The 18,080-nt window shown below is 40.7% G+C and overlaps 1 pseudogene; it reads right to left on the minus strand.

The window, feature by feature from the left end:
* Nucleotides 1-14,901: 14,901 nt before the first annotated feature.
* On the minus strand, nt 14,902-15,207 carry LOC149155967 (mitochondrial pyruvate carrier 1 pseudogene; annotated as a pseudogene).
* Nucleotides 15,208-18,080: the final 2,873 nt, after the last annotated feature.

An 18,080-nucleotide genomic window follows, 5' to 3' on the forward strand; every position in this document is an offset into this window, starting at 1 on the left:
TGTATAGTCTAGATCTGAATATTGACTCATGTGTTGTTCTGTAAATGTTATGATCGGGGTATGATAGAAGTCTAGAGCAACTGCTAAATTATGAATTAATATTTACAGACATATACGCTGGTTGGGTTTGATAAAAGCGCGTATACATGCTAGTTCAACACATCTAAGTAGCGTATACATTATGTAATATGATATTTGAAGTTATAGGTGGATCTGACTGTTGTTGTAGAATTCTGGGTTCTGCTCTGTGTTCTCGTGACTGTAGTTTGATGATAGCAGATTGAATGTTCAAATTGATTGATTGTGATTTGTTTTAGTGATGATGGGCTTTCATTGATTCAGAGATTTATGATTGAATTTCAATGATTGGCTAATGCAGATGTAGTTGATGGTTGTAGTGTAGTGGTGATTGATTTTGAGATTCAATGTTGATAATGGGTCCAATATGAAAATTTGATGAAACGTGGCCTTGAAATTGTGGTGTTGTGTTCTAGGAGTATCCAGTCTGAAAATTTATGAAACGTGGTCCCTGGAAGAAGAAAGAAGGTTGTAGCCTTCTGTAGGTTGGTGCCTACGTACTAGTAAACATATCGGATAGTACAAGAGCTAGGGGGTTGTAGCTCCCTTTTAGTAGAAGCTAGAGAACGAGAGAAGGCTGTAACCTTCTGTAGGTAGAAGCCTACATACTGGTATGAGTCTGCACTAGTACAATGTTGTAAACAGATTTTCTTATTATTAAAAGAAGATAGAGATGACAACAGTCGGTGGTTTCCACCCACATTGGGTTTCCACCTTAAATCTTGGTGTTCATGTGTGTTTCTTATGTGTGATGGTTCATTCTGTTATTAACCGCACATGGTTACTGTTTAATGTTTAATAAAGTACTGATGCACAAATTACAGATTAACATATGATGAATTAACTGAATTATAATTTTGATGGATATACGCTTGTTTCCTTAAACATAGTTGCGTGTACACACGGGTTACCTTCATTGAAGTAGTGTATATAAATTTGAGTATGAAAAGTAAAATATTATTGACTTGACCAATATTGATTCCCCCCCCCCTCTCAGCATTATTTCCAACAATGATTAATAGTCCACGGAGTACATACCAGAGGATTCATGCTTATGCTTGTTTGGGAAATGTCTCCATTGCTTGATAGGGTCCGACTGTACACTAAAAATGCCTTGTTGTAATGTTTCTTGGGGCCCGGAAAATGATACATCTTCTTGACATCTTCTGCCTTGAATGTTTCGAACATCCTTCCATCGGCTGTATAGAATGCTCTTTTGGTTATGTTGATACTCTCTATTACCTATCTCACTAGGCCATTGTATGGTAGCACTTTTGCATGGGCTGCTATTTTGTGGAGGAAGGAGCTGGCTAAATCCTTAAGAGTATTTTCTGATTTATCACTTGAATAAGCCGTTCCTCCTTCTTCTTCAATTTCGGTTGTATCCTCGGCTTCGAGTAGATTATATATGCTCTCCCATGAAGTATTTCCAAGGCCTTAATAGGTAGTATCAGCTATTAGCACCAACTTTGTTGGTTCATCTATCGCTATGACGAGGACCTTTTCTTTCCGAGATTTATTAGACATTTTTGCTGGACTGATGCTTTCAAATTCGCTCTTCAAAATGAAACAGAAGGACATAACAGTGGAAAAACTTGTTAAAAGCTAATACACAACATACAAGACTAACAACAATTAAGCATAATAGATGCTATGGATCTATGATATATTAAGCCACCACGAATGAAATCCTTGAAGGATTCAACCATAACTACTTCTTAATGATTTCCCCATAACTTCCCACGTGAAACTCTAATGTCATGATGGTATGTTGCGTCGCAAATTTATAACGGTCCTTTTTAGAATGGGTATCATGATTTTCTGATCGGCAATTAGTGATAATCGCATATCGCAGATCGGGAGTTACGAGTGCCATGCTTAAATGGTTTCTCTGCATGGTTGCGATTGCGATCAATGGTGAGCTGGCATGGGGAGGTGACATGCTTTAAAATTGATAAATCATTTAAATTTTCTTTATAATTGACTTATAACTTTAAACCGGACATGTTCATAATATTTCATGTTTTTCCTTTATCGAACGCGTGCTAGACAATAATGAAATCGCATCGGAAGATTTCAAAGGTGTTGAAAATGCAACAAAATGATGGAGCTTAGTGAAAAGAAGTCGCCTTCACTAAGTGGGCCCACAGGCTATTTTTGGCACAAAGTATATTTTTAGACTATGTCTATTTTTAGACATATGGATCATGGTCTATGAGTTGCAGGATGCTATTTATGGATGATTGGTCATGTTGGTAAAAATAGATGGACCTCTATTTTTAGACATATGGGCGGAGTCTATTTTTAGATTGCCTGTCAAAAATAGAACAGTCGAATATTATTAGCTCTTAATAAATTTGGACTATAAACATTATCTTATCCTCTTGCAGCACTTCAGTTCAAGCTAGGGATGTGGCACATGCAACTGCCAGAAGGAAATACACTTTTCCTATGGGTTATTTGAGCTATTGCATGATGGAATTAAGTTAGAACTCAAGTGATTGAGTTTGGTGGAGTTGATTGAGGAGTTGATGGAGTTGTGTTCAATTTGACTTAGTTGAACTAGTTGTATTTAGTCTAACTACCAAATACACTAGTGATGAGTGATGTGAATTAATTATTAATTAATTCACTAATTATTAACTCATAAATCAACTAAAGAATACATCAGTTAACTCAGTGCATGGACAATTCAGTGGAGACAAGTGTTAGAGGTGGGTGAAAGGGTGAGACTACTATTAGTTGTGACTATAGCTGTGCATGAGATTTTCACAATCATTGATTGAGATTTCCAATGAGGATTGCGCAGTACAAGCCAAGGAAATTCGAACTTGGATCTGATCTATTCTCAACTTGGATTGTGCAGTAGAGGCAGGCAAACAGTGGAGGAGATTTGAACCCGTGACTTGTTCAGATCTAAGCTAGTTTGTGTGTAGCATGTGGAGATAGTACTGAGTACTTGTGAGGAGTATTGTACTATGTATTTCTACATGTTCTCTATCATTATAATATACAGATAGTTTGGGTTTTTTAGCTGTATTCTTTCCCCATTACATACTGTGTTGATATGTGTGACTGATGTTTCAATGTGCGCATGCGATTGTTTTTTAATTCCGCAAATTGATGATCAATGGTAGAGGAGGTTATGTATTATGCATGCATTCCACAAATAGTGTATAATCAGGATAATCTCTGTGAATAAATGTTATATTATTCAAATTTCTACATGGTATCAGAGCGAAGTTGATCATCAGATCTATTATTCAGAAAGTGATTACATTTTATTTCTTCAGGCAGAGTCTGTAATCGGGCTAGGTAGCCTCTGGATTCATCCTGCTTTTGGAAGGTGAGATATCCGGTAAATGCCCATATATTCAATCTCTGTATGAGAAATAATTTTTTCTCACAAATTTTAGATCAGAAGCAGTTGAGTTTTGAGCTGGTGGAATTCGAATTTGCAGCAGTATTTTCTTGGTGTCGAAGTTGAAATGTCTTTCAATAGATTGCGATTGGAGTATGCCCTTGAAGGCAGCTCGAATTATATTTCATGGAAAGACAGGATGGAGGCAGTGTTAGATGACAATGGGTTGAAGGAGTTCATAGATGCTGAGGTCCCAAAGCCTACTGATGCTGCTCAAGTTGAGGCTTGGCAAAAGAAGACAACAAAGTGTCAAAGGATTCTGTTGGAGGGCGTGAAGGATCACATTGTATCTAGCCTGCATGGAAAGGCTTCTCCATACTTGATGTGGAAAGCATTGACAGATTTATTCCAAAGCAAGAGCGACCAGAGGATTTTGGTGCTCAAGGATAAACTCAGAAACATTAAGTGTGAGAAAGGATACAGTATGCCCAAGTATCTCACGAAGTTCACCCAATACCGGGATGAGCTGGGAAGTGTGGGGGTGACTGACGATGATGATGACTTGGTGAGCTTGGCTCTCCTTGGTCTTCTGAAGAGTTGGCATTCCTATCAGGACTCTATCAATGGTTGGGAGAAATTGCCAGGATGGGAGAGAATTTGGTCTAATCTTGTGCAAGAGGAGATCAGGCGGAATACCAGGGACCGATCTTCATCAAAGGCATCTGATGAAGAAAATTGTGCTTTGGCTGCCAAAGCAAAGAAGGGGAAGAACAAGAAAGCTTCTGATTCTGGTGCGAAAGGCAAGAAGCAGGACATGTCCAAGGTGAAGTGCTTTCATTGTCACCATCACAGACATTATGCCACAAATTGTATGCAAAAGAAGAAAAATAAGCAAGCTGCTAGATTTGCAGTGGGAGAGGCCTAGCCTCGTAGTTTGAGCTGGATTTTTCACTGATCGCATGCTTGGTATCAAGTGTGATGGGATCGGTATGGTTCTTGGATAGTGGTGCGTCTTTTCACATGACAGGAGATCGAGATTTGTTTTCTGATATGGATGAGAAAGATCTTGGAGTGCACATCGAGATGGGCGATGATGGTAGATACAGTGCGACCGGTATCGGTACCATTTCCTTTGAGAGGGAGTCTGGTAAACCCTTCGTATTGAAGGAAGTGATGCATGTTCCAGGATTGAAGAAGAATCTTATCTCTGTGGCGATGTTAGAAGACAAGGGATATGATGTTGTCTTCAGTGAGGGAAAGGCTTTCCTGCGCAGTAAGACAACTGGAGAAACCCGGAAGATAAGGGTTCGAGTCAAGAACATTTATCAATTGCATGTAGATGGCTGCGCAGCAATGGCATGCAAGGTAGAAGGATTGGTGAGCTGATGGTGAGCTGTGGCACCAGAGATTGGGCCACCTTCACCATGGAGCCTTGAAGATACTGCAACAGATTTCTACTGGGCTTCCTAAAGGCACTCTTGCGCAGTCAGATCAGTGCAAGGGGTGTACTTTGGGAAAATTTGTGAAGGCCACCTTTCACAAGAAGGATAGTTGCACCACGATGATCCTTGAGAGAATTCACACAGATGTGTGTGGACCTTTCTCAGTAGCTTTGACAGCAAAGCACAAGTACTATGTGATCTTTGTTGATGATTTCTCTCGAAAGTGCTGGATCTTCTTCATGCAGAAGAAGAGCAAGACATACTCAAAGTTCTATGAGTTCAAAGCACTAGTCGAGAAGGAATCGGGGAAGAAGGTGAAGGCTCTTAGGAGCGAAAATGGTGGTGAATTCATATCTGGCGAGTTCAAGTACTTCTGCAACATAGAAGGGATTCAAAGAGAGCTCATAGCTCCCCATAACCCACAACAGAACGGGGTTGCTGAGTGGAAGAACAGAACGATCTTGGGTGCTACACGGGCGATGTTGCATGATCAGGGCTTACCCCTTCACTTGTGGGCGGAGGCATGCAATACTGCAGTATATGTGCAGAATTGTTGTCCTCACAAGATACTTGGCATGAATACACCCGAGGAGGCTTATTTTGTTAAGAGGCCTGATATTTCTCATTTGATGATTTTTGGTTCTCATGTTTACATGCATGTGACGAAGGATGCTAGGAAGAAGCTGGAGCCAACCGCAGAGGTTGGGATATTTGTGGGGTACACTGATACGCCCCACAACTATCGTGTGTATTTGCCAGATAGTCACAAGACTGTTGTGCGACGGGATATCAAATTTCAGGAGGAGAAAGCCATGAAGTGTTTGCTTGAGAGGGAGCCACACTTGCATGTAGATGAGGAGTTATTAGTTCCTAAGGATGAGCTTCAGGATGTGGATCAGCCACAAGATGAAGTTCATGGAGTGGAAGAGACCAGTCATGCAGCACCAACCATCAGAGGGCGAAAGCGCACTACAGAAGATGAGCGACTGGCTCAAGATGCAGAGAAGGTTGTAGGACCACCTACAACACAGCGCAGATAGAGACAGTCACCTGATCGGTACACTAGATACATGGCTCTTGTGAGCAAATGTGTCGTGACTGAGCCATCCTCTTTCGAGGAAGTTGTGGAGGATCCTGCATGGGTAGATGCCATGGTGGAAGAGTATGATTCGATTGTCAGAAACAGTGCATGGGAGATTGTCCCAAGACTGGAAGGGAAATCAGTGGTGGGTTCGAGATGGATCTACAAAGTGAAGCAGGCAGCTGACGGGAGTGTGGAGAAGTACAAGGCAAGATTTGTTGCCCAAGGCTTCTCATAGATAGAGGGGATCGATTATGAGGAGACCTTTGCACCTGTCGCAAGGTATTCTTCCATATGGATAATTCTTGCTCTCTCAGCGTAGATGGGGCAGCACATCCATCAGATGGATGTGAAGACTACATTCCTCAACAGAGTCATTGAAGAGGAGGTGTACATAGAGCAGCCCGAAGGTTTCGAGATCTTCGGCAGTGAGTTGCATGTGTGCAGTCTCAAGAGATCACTGTATCGGTTGAAACAAGCACCTCGTGCTTGGTACACACAGATAGACAGTTATTTCATCGGACTTGGATTCTCCAAGAGTGAGGTGGATCCTAACCTATACCAGATTGTGGTGGAGGGTAAGTTTCTGATCGTTGTACTTTATGTAGATGATTTGATTTTGACGGGAGATGAGCTGTTGATACTTTCATGCAAGGAGGATCTTGCTAGAGAGTTTGGGATGAAGGACTTGGGCCTCCTTCATTATTTCTTGGGATTGGAAATTTGGCAGCGCAATGATGGACTATTTGTTTCTCAGGTTAAGTATGCCCGGGAGATACTGGAGAAGTTCAACATGCATGGTTGCAAGCTTGTTGATACTCCTCTTCTTGGAGGTTGGAGGAAGGAGGATGCTACTTCAGCGGAGGTAGTGGATGCCACTGTTTATCGATAGTTGGTGCGGTCGCTTATGTATCTGGTCATTACACGACTCGATATATACTATGCTGTTAACCAGCTTTCACAAGCTATGGTTAAGCCAACCAAGCTCTTCTGGAAGGCAGGTAAGCATGTATTGCGTTATCTTAGAGGCACATCGGGATATGGATTGTGGTACAGACAGGAGGATGAGGATTGTGGCACCCAAAGTTGTGGGAGTCAATCCACAAGGACTTTTGGACATGTAATCCTTGGAGATTGTAGAGGACCCTTAAAGGAGCTAGGGGCCACAAAGAACACCAAGGGAGGAGCTCAACAAAGCAAGATAATAGTTTTTATATGTTTATGTGTGATTATGTTAATGAATATGACAAGTCAACATAGTGTAAGGAGTGCCCTTAAGTGCTAAGTGTCACAAAAAAAAGAAGTATATAAATAAGGAGAACATAAACCTAATTCATCATCATCCAAGTGCAAACCACATCAAGTATTGATCTTTGAAATAGCCGCAGAAGCAAGGGACTCCAATGAAGGTGAAAATAACAAGGTTTGATGTATTTTCAAGACTATTTGGAGGGCCACATGGCATGGGTAGGAGGCCGAGGCTATAGGAGGGAGATCTGGGTTGATCTTGTGCAATAATTAGAAGTATTATTCTTCTATTTTGTAGCTACATATGTCTATATAATTGCGGGTGTTTGGTTGACTCTTGGAGAGGGCTGATAGGTCTAGAGAGTGTCTACACACTAGGATACATTCATAGAAAGTACAACATAGGTGTTTGAAGGATAACACAGGGTGGATTTCCCTTGGTAACAAGTCCAAAACATCTGCCATGCCCTAGTTGCAAAACCACAAGCTTGTAAGTGTCTTTTGGAGGGCCCAAGAGGCTAAAACAAGAGTGTTGGAAGAGATAGAAGGGACAACGAGTTAGGGAGGATACTTGGGAAAGTGAAACACGATCATTTGGATTAGAATTAAGGTTATTGTTGGGCCCTAAATAGTGCTCAAACGTTTCACAAAACCCAAGGACAAGATGAGTAGGAATTAGGTATGATTGTTTCTTATTGTTGATGTTTTTTTGCTAGAGGATAGTGTCTAGATTAGACAAATTGTGGTTGGGTGACTTAAGGCTATTGGAAAAGCAAGTAGGTGTCTAAAGCAGCCCTAGATCAGTTGGAAAGAAGTAAATTGACAACTATAAGGAAAGTGAAGTTTATAGAGCTCAATGATTGGTCTTTGAAGGATGAAAGAAGGAGGTCAAAGGGAGTAGTTTGACCAACCCAAGTTCATTAAAGAGGACATATTGCATCGATGGGTGGCATCCATCTGACCCAAAGTTTGTCTTCATTGGAGAAATGAAGGAAGACAATAGAGGGAAGAAGTACCAAAGTAGCTGAGGAGCAATAGTGGGCAGTCTAGGGTTGTTCACAAAAAAAGTTGTGAATAACTCAATAGAAGAACCTATGTGTTAATGCATTGATGGATGAATGATTGGCGAAAGGGTAGATTTGCGAGCTGTGTTCAGTGACCTAAAGGAGAAGGACCATTGATAGAGGTAGAGTAGTAGATTAGGAGTAGAAGGATGATTATATTTGTTCAGGGTATGAACAAGGGAAACTGTGAAGTCAACTACATCAGCTAGGAGGTTAGATTGTATATTGTTTAGGGAAATTTGGTTGTTAGAGTTGTTGAAAACAAGCCCTAGTTTGTATTGTTGTATTAATGGATGTATGAGGGCCAATATCTCTAGTACAAGAGTCCTAGATAATTGTATTACAATTTTTTAATATAACAAAATTGGGTTGTTGAAAATTGTAAACATTTGTCTATAATTTGTGCACCGGTTGACTTAGTGTTGTTTATATTCCACTATGAAAACTGGTTTGTTGTGGTATTTAGATTAGTAGTGTTAGAGATTCTAAGACCATAACTGTTGGCTTAGTGGGTCATAACCTAGGTTCAAAGTTAGTTGTGCCAAACAAATCCCTACACTACTGGCCCTTTCAACATCAATCCGTAAAGCGCAGATTGAAGTCTCACCCGAAGCAGTATGGGGGGATGTTGGAACCAAGTTTCTACACCCAAATATCAGATTGATGTCGTTTTATGCCTTAAATCTACCTACACACAGATTGATAAGTTTTTATGGCTTATCGATATAACTCCCTTTAATCAACCTCTAGACCTCTGCGAAGGTCTACGACTGTCTTTCATGGACCTTGAACAGACTAATCAAATACTTAAGTGCATTAGAGATTACTCTTAACCCAGCAATTACTCAGATCAACCTAAGTGTTTGATAACTTTAACATACAACAAGATAATCTTCGCGTAAACAGTTAACATCAATTGCATTCATATAACAATATAAATCGTGTAAAGTCACGCATCAATACATCATTATTTCATAAACCCATCACAACATAAAGCACATTCATATAAACATAAGTAAAGAGATAAACACGGGTATTTCTGCAACAGTCTTCTTATTTAATATTTAGTTAAGCTTACAGGCTCAAAATTCCCTGCACACTCAGCTGCAGGGGTTTGCGCACTTAGCTGCAGACTCTACTCTAGGCCTCTGCACACACAGCTACAGAGCCTTTCTTCCTACTCTTCTATGCTAAATCTCTAGACTTCTTCCATAGATAAACTTCATTTTCTTCCTTAGACATCCTAAGACACACCTATTTATACAATCCCATGGTCCGCGGACCATGGTTAGATCCTCAAAAAGCTGACTCAACTTACATAAAGAGGGTAAAACCCTTTATGATTCTTTAACTAACTACATGCTCTGCGACCACAATTTGTGGAGACTTTACATATTTATACAACAAAACTCGAGCTTTTGCCCCAAAATTGACCCTAGGGGACCCCATCCCAATAGGACCCCAACACAAAGATCATGAATCACCCTTGAGTCAATTGGCTGGTGTGGAGATCTTACTATGAAGATCCCCCAAATCCACTTGTGCAACTACTACCTCAACTGCGCTCTGTGTGGCTTCCTACTTGATATGTTCTACCAACTGTTTTGTGGCTAGTCCTACACTGTCCTGCTTGATTTTCTGTTGCGTACTCTGAAAGTTTGCCAATTTCTCCTAAATATTGGCGGAGATGATGTAGGGTTCATCCAATTAGGGCCCCAATTTGGCCTTGAGAATGACCTCTTTCTTCTACGCTGCTTCCACCTGTGTAAGTAGCTACTTCACCTCCTGCAGTTTGGAAAGGCATTGTGATGTTGTAATGGTGCACGCCATTTCCCTCACTTCATCATATTGCTGCTGGAGCTCGCAGACTTCTATATTTAAGACCTGTAGGGTGGGATATTCCTACATCGTTGTGACTGCCTCCATAGCTTGATCAAATAGGACAGTCTAGTCCACCACCGCGACATCCACCGTTGTGACTCCATCTTTCATAGTAGCTTCAGACTGTTCCCTTACCTCTGGTAGGGTTGAAGGCAACGACTTGAGCTCCAGTTCTATTATCTTCATGTTCAGGTCAAAATGGACTCTAGCCACTTTTTCTTTGGCATCGCGCACGCCCGTGGTAAGTTTTCTGATCTTTTCCTCCAACGGTGCGTCCTCCAAGATATGAAATTTCGACACCGTTCTACATGCTTCTTCCACTGCGGCTGCCAGCTGAGCACTCTACACCTGGATTGTGTCCTTGGCCTTCAGCGCCTCTGTCTTCTCAACAAACATTTTTTCATTGTTCACCAAATACTCACTGATGAGGCTAAGTGCGTGCTACTCCTAAGCTCTAAACTCTGTTGTCACACCTGCTTACAACGTGTGAAGGTATTCATTGGGGAGGATGACCAAGCTGAGGCCGATATTATTCAAAGAACATATGATGACCTTGTCATCATCCGCCTCTGTGCTCAAGGGTCTATCTAGTAGCACGAATTCCCAGAGATCCAATGATTGAACCATCTCTACTACCAGAGCAGTCCTTGATGCCAAACTTGTTGATGCAGCATTGATTTGACCTGCACCTACTTAGATCCGAGTCATCTTAATCTGCAACTTGCGTAGATCCTTCTGAATGGTACTCAACGCCTGCTGTTGCTGCTGCTTGAACTGTTGCAGTAGTTTTGTGGTGGTATCACGTACCTTGTCTCCAATCTCATCAAGGTCACTATCTGTTAGAGTGATTGGGTCCAGCAATGGCTTGGTTGCTTTTGATTTCTTTCGTGACCCTTCCTTTCCTTGTTCCCTATACATTTTGATCCAGAAGGGGGTGCTCTACTCCTATTGCCCATCGCCACCCTGCTCTAACTTCTCGTCCTCCTCTATTTAGGGCGAAGGAGGCCTACCACTGTGCTCGGAGCCATGCTCTTCTTGGTCGGCCTGCTACTTTGCGATGTGATCCACTTCCACCCGGGCCTTCTCCTCAACCTCTTTTCTTCACTTCTCAGCCAACTGCTGGACCTTCTGCTTTGCTACTTGCTTCTTCTTATTTTCTGCAGATTTACTGGTGCCTGTAGCCATATGAGACAGAGTGTGCCAATCTATCAACCAATGCTTAAGGACCTCCTGAATAGTGTCTTCTGTAGGAAGGTAAGGTAGGTCAAACCATTTTTGCTGCGGATCCTTCCGTGCTTGGATGTATACACATTGGAAGTCAGCTTTGAACTCTGTGTACTCTGAAAGTTGCTCAAACATGGTTGGTGACAACTGTGGCTTCTGGTTGATGGCCATGTGAATGCTCACCTCCATTAGCACCCAAAATACTTTGGTTTCTGTAATGCGCACAATGTCCTTTGTTGCCCATAGGGATGCAAACTGTACAGCCTCCGACAAATCTCTCTCCACGGGAGGGAACTGAATGTCCTCCAGCAGATCCCAAGTGATGAGCACAATGGAGAGCAACAACCATGAGTAGTGGAATGTTTTACTCTCGTCTTGTGCCTCTCGACTATTCACCAGGAACTCACTACAAAGGTAGCGCACCTAGTTGAACTGTACACCTTCCATGCACTGTGCAACTAGAGAAATCACTGGCACCAGAACCATGTCTCCGCAACATTTCCTCATGACTTTTCTCGTAAGGATCTGCGTGTCAAACTCCTTGGCTAGATTCAACCCCAAGTGCAGCAACAACGTGATCCAATGGATCAACATATCAGTGATAGGGGTTGACACGCTCAGCCAAAAACAACCGTCATGCACCAGGGTTAACAACTGTTTAATGATTATCATGTTGATGTTAGAGCGGTGGTAGTGGGGTACCCACAACAGGTTCAAAAACCTCGACTGATTCACTTCGTGAATCCACTCCACAGGCTCCAATGCAGTGACACGTAAGTCTTTGTAAAAGACCCTCTTCATATAGTTATTTGTTGCCAAGTGGGGGAACTTCTCGTGGTTCGCCAGATCCTAAGTCTTCCAACTTGATATGGGGAATTCGCGCCAAGTGCGGACCTTCAAAAGTGAGGTTCTCCAGTAGCAAGGGTGTGTTGGGGATGAATTATCCTGCATATGGGTCCTTAGGGACCTTCACTTTTCCCTTGCATAGAGGTATATAATCCGGGAATTTGGATATAGGATCCACCCCCTCAGTGTTTATGTCCTCCGTGCCCTCTTCGGCCTCCAAATCCACTACTTTCCCATTTTCCTTAATGCTCAATTTTTCTTTCTTATGGGCCCGGGTAGCAGCATGCTTCCTTGGTGACTTGCGCAACGACATGGCCTTCTTCTACTTGTCCTTATTAGGTTTGGGCACTTCTCTCACTGGTGTAGGCTTTGGCTTAGGCGACCTCAATGCCGTAGGCATAGGAGCTAGAGCCTCCATGCTCATCACCTTTGGAGCAGCTCCCTCAGAGACGACAAATCCTCCCATACTAGCAGTCTCTCCTGGTCAGGAAATCGTGCTGAGAATTAACCACTGGGTATCCTCGGGTAACTTATCAAATACAGAAGTGGTGAGTAAATCAACAAAAAACTGAGGATTCATAAAAAGTCGACAACTCAACATATAAATGGTAAGGATGAAAAGTGTTTTTCGCAGGTCAACCACACGTAATTTATAGGCAAATTTGAATTCAAATTCGATTGTTCCCCCTAAAATCATTCCATAAATGCTGAATTCGAGGCAGATTTCCAAAGATTTCACTCTTAAATTCATCCTTAGATGCCTTAAATGCTGCCCCCCTCTCCTCTTAACCATCTCCTGGCAGACAAATCATGAAAAATGACTGTAATGGTTACTTTCTAGCTGTGCTGTGTGGTATCTCCCCCTAGAGTGCAACTCCCTTTGCATTAATTCTGGTATTGTGACATCATTTGTTTTCGCGCAGCTCCCTTGTCACGTAGCTCTAAAAACTGGGCAGTGTAGCATATATTCCTGCGCCTCCTTGCAACTGCCTGGAGTGCTAATACTGTGCTACCATTATGTAGTCATTGGGCCGGATCCCAGGTGTATGGCTTCAATCAACTTCCATTTACCCTTCCCGAAAATGTGTCTCCATTCAACTTTGAGAGTTGAACTGCTCCACCATCTGTAATCTCTTTGATAACATATGGCCCCAACCAATTCATCTGAAATTTTCCTGGAAAATTATCAAACTAACTGTCATATAATAAAACCAAATCATTTACCTTGAAGGTGTGCAGTTTGATGTGCTGATCGTGCCAAGCTTTTTCGCGTTCCTTCTGAACCTGCTAATGGAATCCAGCCAAAAATATGTCTTCCTTGAACTCCATTAGCTACGTGAGCCTTTCTTCTAAGGCTTTGTTAGCCTCACTCTCATATGTTAAAACAATTCTAAGTCCAAATAATTAAAGTTAGGATTTAATCCTCCCTTTCTAGATTGAGTTTGTTCCTCATGGGTAGGAGTCAATTTAGGCCTAGTTGGTTGAGAGATTCTATCCAACTAGTTAGGCTCGTAGATTAGTGTGTTGTTGAGATATTTTCTCAACCACAGTGTCCAAGATAGATGTACTATCTTGAGACAAACTTCCTCATGTATTTATTTGTACTATTATCATTATTTGTATATTGCATTATGAGAGGAATAAAGTAAGGCTAAGGCCTTTTCCACCATGGCTTGTTTTTTATGTCTCTGATATTTTAATGTATGTTTATTGTAAATCCTTCATTGTGGTATCAAAGCATTCAGTTCTTTGGGCTTGGTAGCACCATGGTAGTATTTTTGTCTAGGGAGGATTTGGGAATTGGGAGTAGCATGGATTTTATTTAGCAAAATCTTGGGGTCTTTCGCTCTCTTCTTCCCAAGAGTATTTTGCATCTGCGTTTGCTTTCCAGTTGCATATATGTATGACTATAATGAGTGATGATTTATGTATTGTTCTAAGTGGGAGTGATGGATAATCTTTGTGAATCCTAGTGTAACTAATGATGGAAAGTGTGTAATCGAGGAATAAAATGGTTAGCAGATTATAATACAAAATGAATACAATTCCAAACCAATTGCATGGGCCTTTATCTTCTAACTTGAGTTCCTGTAAGTCATTGTGATATTATTTGAGATCAGTTTAGCTATTTTTAGGGATAGGCGAAAGGATTTCAATATCTTTTGTTTACCAGAATTTTGATAATTAACTCCAGTTCTCAATCTCGTTCCCTAATCTTTGAGGTGAATGGAGTTCGAGGTTTAGAGAGTCAAAAAATTGCAACTGTAGCAATTCCAACGAATAAAAAGGAGCTGATACAAGGAGGAGCCAGCGTAAATTGATCCACAATGTTCGTAGATATGGGTGCGGAGCTAATATTTTGCAAGAGGCAACGATGAAGTATCATAAACAAGTAATTGGAGCTAATTGGAGCAAGTATGATTTGTCACAAACAAGTAATCCAACGAGAAGATTGATCTTGAGGATTGAGAAGCCGAGATCAAGCTCATTAAGTAGGAGGCCAAATTTTTTTGGAGCGAAGCCTTAATTGGGATGAAGATTCATCAACATTCTTGAAATCAATCATTATAAATGATTGTTGGTAGGATCTACAGAAACAACTACAGGGCACAGAGTGGAGTGTTGACTTACGTGGCTGGAAAATACAAAGCTGTAACAATAGCTTGAACTCTACAATTAAGGTTCCTCTTTCTTCGGTAGGTACCCATGAGAAGAAGACCATCTAGACAGTTGATAAAGTTGCACAATTTCATTTTACGCATGGCAAGCCATAAGTAGATAATTGCGAGGCTGCACCACCCAGGAAAATCTCAATACTGAGTATATACACATTACTCCAGTCATATTCCTTGATATCATATCTGGTGGCTTTTGCGTATTAGCTAAGCCAACGACAACGAAACCAAAGTTGGCAATAGGACCCCAGAAATGAGTTGTTTTGTGGCCTACAGGACTATTCCAAAAAGTTCTGAATCCTGCCATCCTTTGATTCAACTGTACTTAAATTACCCTTCAGATCTATGTGAAAACTTAAGGATTGTAATGTTTTGCCAAAACGCAGAGGAAAACCATGGATTGCTTTTTCTACAATGCACGACAGAACCTGCCTTAATATGCAGATGGACCCATTTGGGGGACTATGCATAAAAGCCATTTGCGCAGAGGACTATGTTGATAAGTGCATGTTAAAGGGTTGGTTTTGTGTTCAATTCTGAGTTCGTGTGGAGGAAGGGAGAAGAACCCTTGTCGAAGGTTGCATGGGTGAAGCATTCACTGCTACTGTTTCACACTTTGTCAATTGAAGGATCCAAGCTGTAATTGTTGTTATTATTGAGTGAGAGATCGGTATTGTGTTGTTTGCATCAGCTTGCTGTGATTGCAGTTGTGCAGAGTAGAGGAGTCATCATATGTTTATTTATTTATTTTTCTGTTGATGGAAGAGTAAAGAGAAAGCACCAACATTGCAAGTGGAACCCATGGTGGCTTGGATTGTGCGTAAATGACTACCCATTGACCATTACATATAGTGAAGCAATTTTAAATCGCCTACGTAGAATACCTCCTGCAAAAAAGACTTACGCTGGACCAAGCTTTGTGAAGATCCATTCCATCCAAGTTAGCATATCAAGTACGGAAGAAGCGATTCAAATTTTCAACTGGACTTTTTCACCATCACTCCAACAAATTTATGGTATGCTTATACATTCATAAATATTTCAACATTAAATCACCTTTTTATAAATCACTTTTATAAAGTGATTTTAATATTTTATTAAATGTTTTGGAGAAATAAGGTGCATTAAATTTTTCTTTTGGAGAGATAAGTATATTTTGTAATATTTTTGGAGTGATAAGTGCTTTTTGGAGTAATAAGTGATTTTTCCAATTTTGGGGTTATAAGGGTGTAGTTGATTGTTTATGTACTCAATACTGAATAAAAACATTTTTTTTGGCGGTGATTGTGTCCTCGATCCCCCTAAAATTGAATAAGGGGATCTTAGGAACACCTTGTGTAGTGCATGAGTCTTGATGTTGCGTATCTTGGTGCCTAGTTTTGACACTATCCTTCTAATGTGGTACACATGAAGTACACAACAAATTAAGGCAATGCATGCACATAATCAATTCCATTCAAGCTAATGTAATCAAGAAAACTCAAGCATTCCAAGGAAAAGTCTACATCAACATTCAACGACAATTATTCATTGTATAACTTGCACATAATTTTTTTGTAAGTCAACTTGTAATCAAAGTCAAATTGAGTTGAATTGTAAGGGTACATTCTTGGTTGAACTCGACACCCAAGCTTTGAATTGATAGGGAATCAATTAAACCAATTGAATCCATTGTTTTTTTAACTGAGTCATTCAAATCATTGTAAGTGTTTCTCTTGGGTGCATTTTCGATAGTGTTCGACATCCTTCTTTTAATCAATCAAGAGTGTGAGTTCAAGCAAGTGCAAAGTTCACAACATCAAGCAAGCTTGAAATTGAGCGAGTTCAACTTTAATGAAAGAAAATATTCAAACAACAATCAAGCATGTTCATATCTACAACAAGTGAACGTGAGTTCAAGCAAGCAAGCTCAAACATTCAAGCGAGCGAGTTATAAAAATCCAACAAGTACTAAAAGCAAGAGAGTTCTAAAATTCCAACAAGTATTAAAAGCAAGCGAGTGTGAGTTCCAGCAAGTTCACATGGAGAAAAGCATTCAGTTGTTACAAATTCTTAACAATTTGATCCTCTCAACTGCTGAAGACATGGTGCAAATCAGCAAAGCAACTCTTGTTGATATTTCAATGAATCTACAACATGCACATGAAACAATTGAGTTCCTTCAATTAGAGTCACAACTACAAAGAGATGAGCTGCAATATAAGAGTGCTTTCCAAGTCAATCAACCATACAGATGAAGATAAAGATGTTGATTCCAAATCACTCATCCAAACAACTTCAAGTGTAGTTGTTCATGATCAAATTGAACTTGCTTCTTCCAAACCAATCATCAAGTTGTGGGAAGAACTCCAAAGTAACAAAAATCGATGAGGATTAGGATATGGCAAAGATGAAAACAACTTGCATATCCCCGATTATTCTAAGCTGATCAAGTTCATCAGTGCATGATTTCTTGATCAAATAACATCAACAAGGCATGAGAAAGTTGAAGACAAACCCACATGCAAACATTGTCAAAGAAAAGGTCACATGGAAGATCACTATTTTGATCTCCATCCTTGTCTCCATTGTGGCGAGTAGAACCACTCATTGGATAAATGCTCCAAACAAGACGAACCTGCTAGATTAAAGATCAATTATGCATGGATTGATCCTTGGGAAAGGTCGTCAATAGTAAAACTATTGTATACGTTTTACAAGAGAATTCAATCTCAACTATTGCAGCCAATAGTCAATTGAAGATGGTACTCTCATGCACCTGAAAGTGGGAGTACAACAATGAAAATCTCCTACACCTGAAGGGGGGAGTTCAGAAATCAAATGCAGATGATTGTATCTCCTTTCAGCTAAAAAATGGGGGAAATGATAATGGAATTAAGGGTGGTTGTCAGACTGAAAGTTTTGGCAACATCATCAAAAGCAGCTAGTGGGCATCTTCAACTCATCCAATGGGCATCATCAACAAATCATCTAGTGGGCATCGTCAAATTAGCCAGTGGGAATTTGTCAACATCAAAGCAGCCAGTGGGCGGTCAAAATCAAAGTAGCCAGTGGGCATTCTCAATATTTTGTTAGTGGACAAAGGATGCTGATTGCAAGCAAAGGATAGATGCATCCTTTTGCAGCTTGGCACATGATGGAGTTGTCAAGCAAAATTTCAGAGATGACTTAGAATTTCAG

Source organism: Pinus tabuliformis, chromosome 9, assembly GCF_031772625.1.
Source record: "Pinus tabuliformis cultivar Carrire ecotype Pingquan chromosome 9, CPIR1, whole genome shotgun sequence".
In the NCBI taxonomy this organism is placed as follows: domain Eukaryota; kingdom Viridiplantae; phylum Streptophyta; class Pinopsida; order Pinales; family Pinaceae; genus Pinus; species Pinus tabuliformis.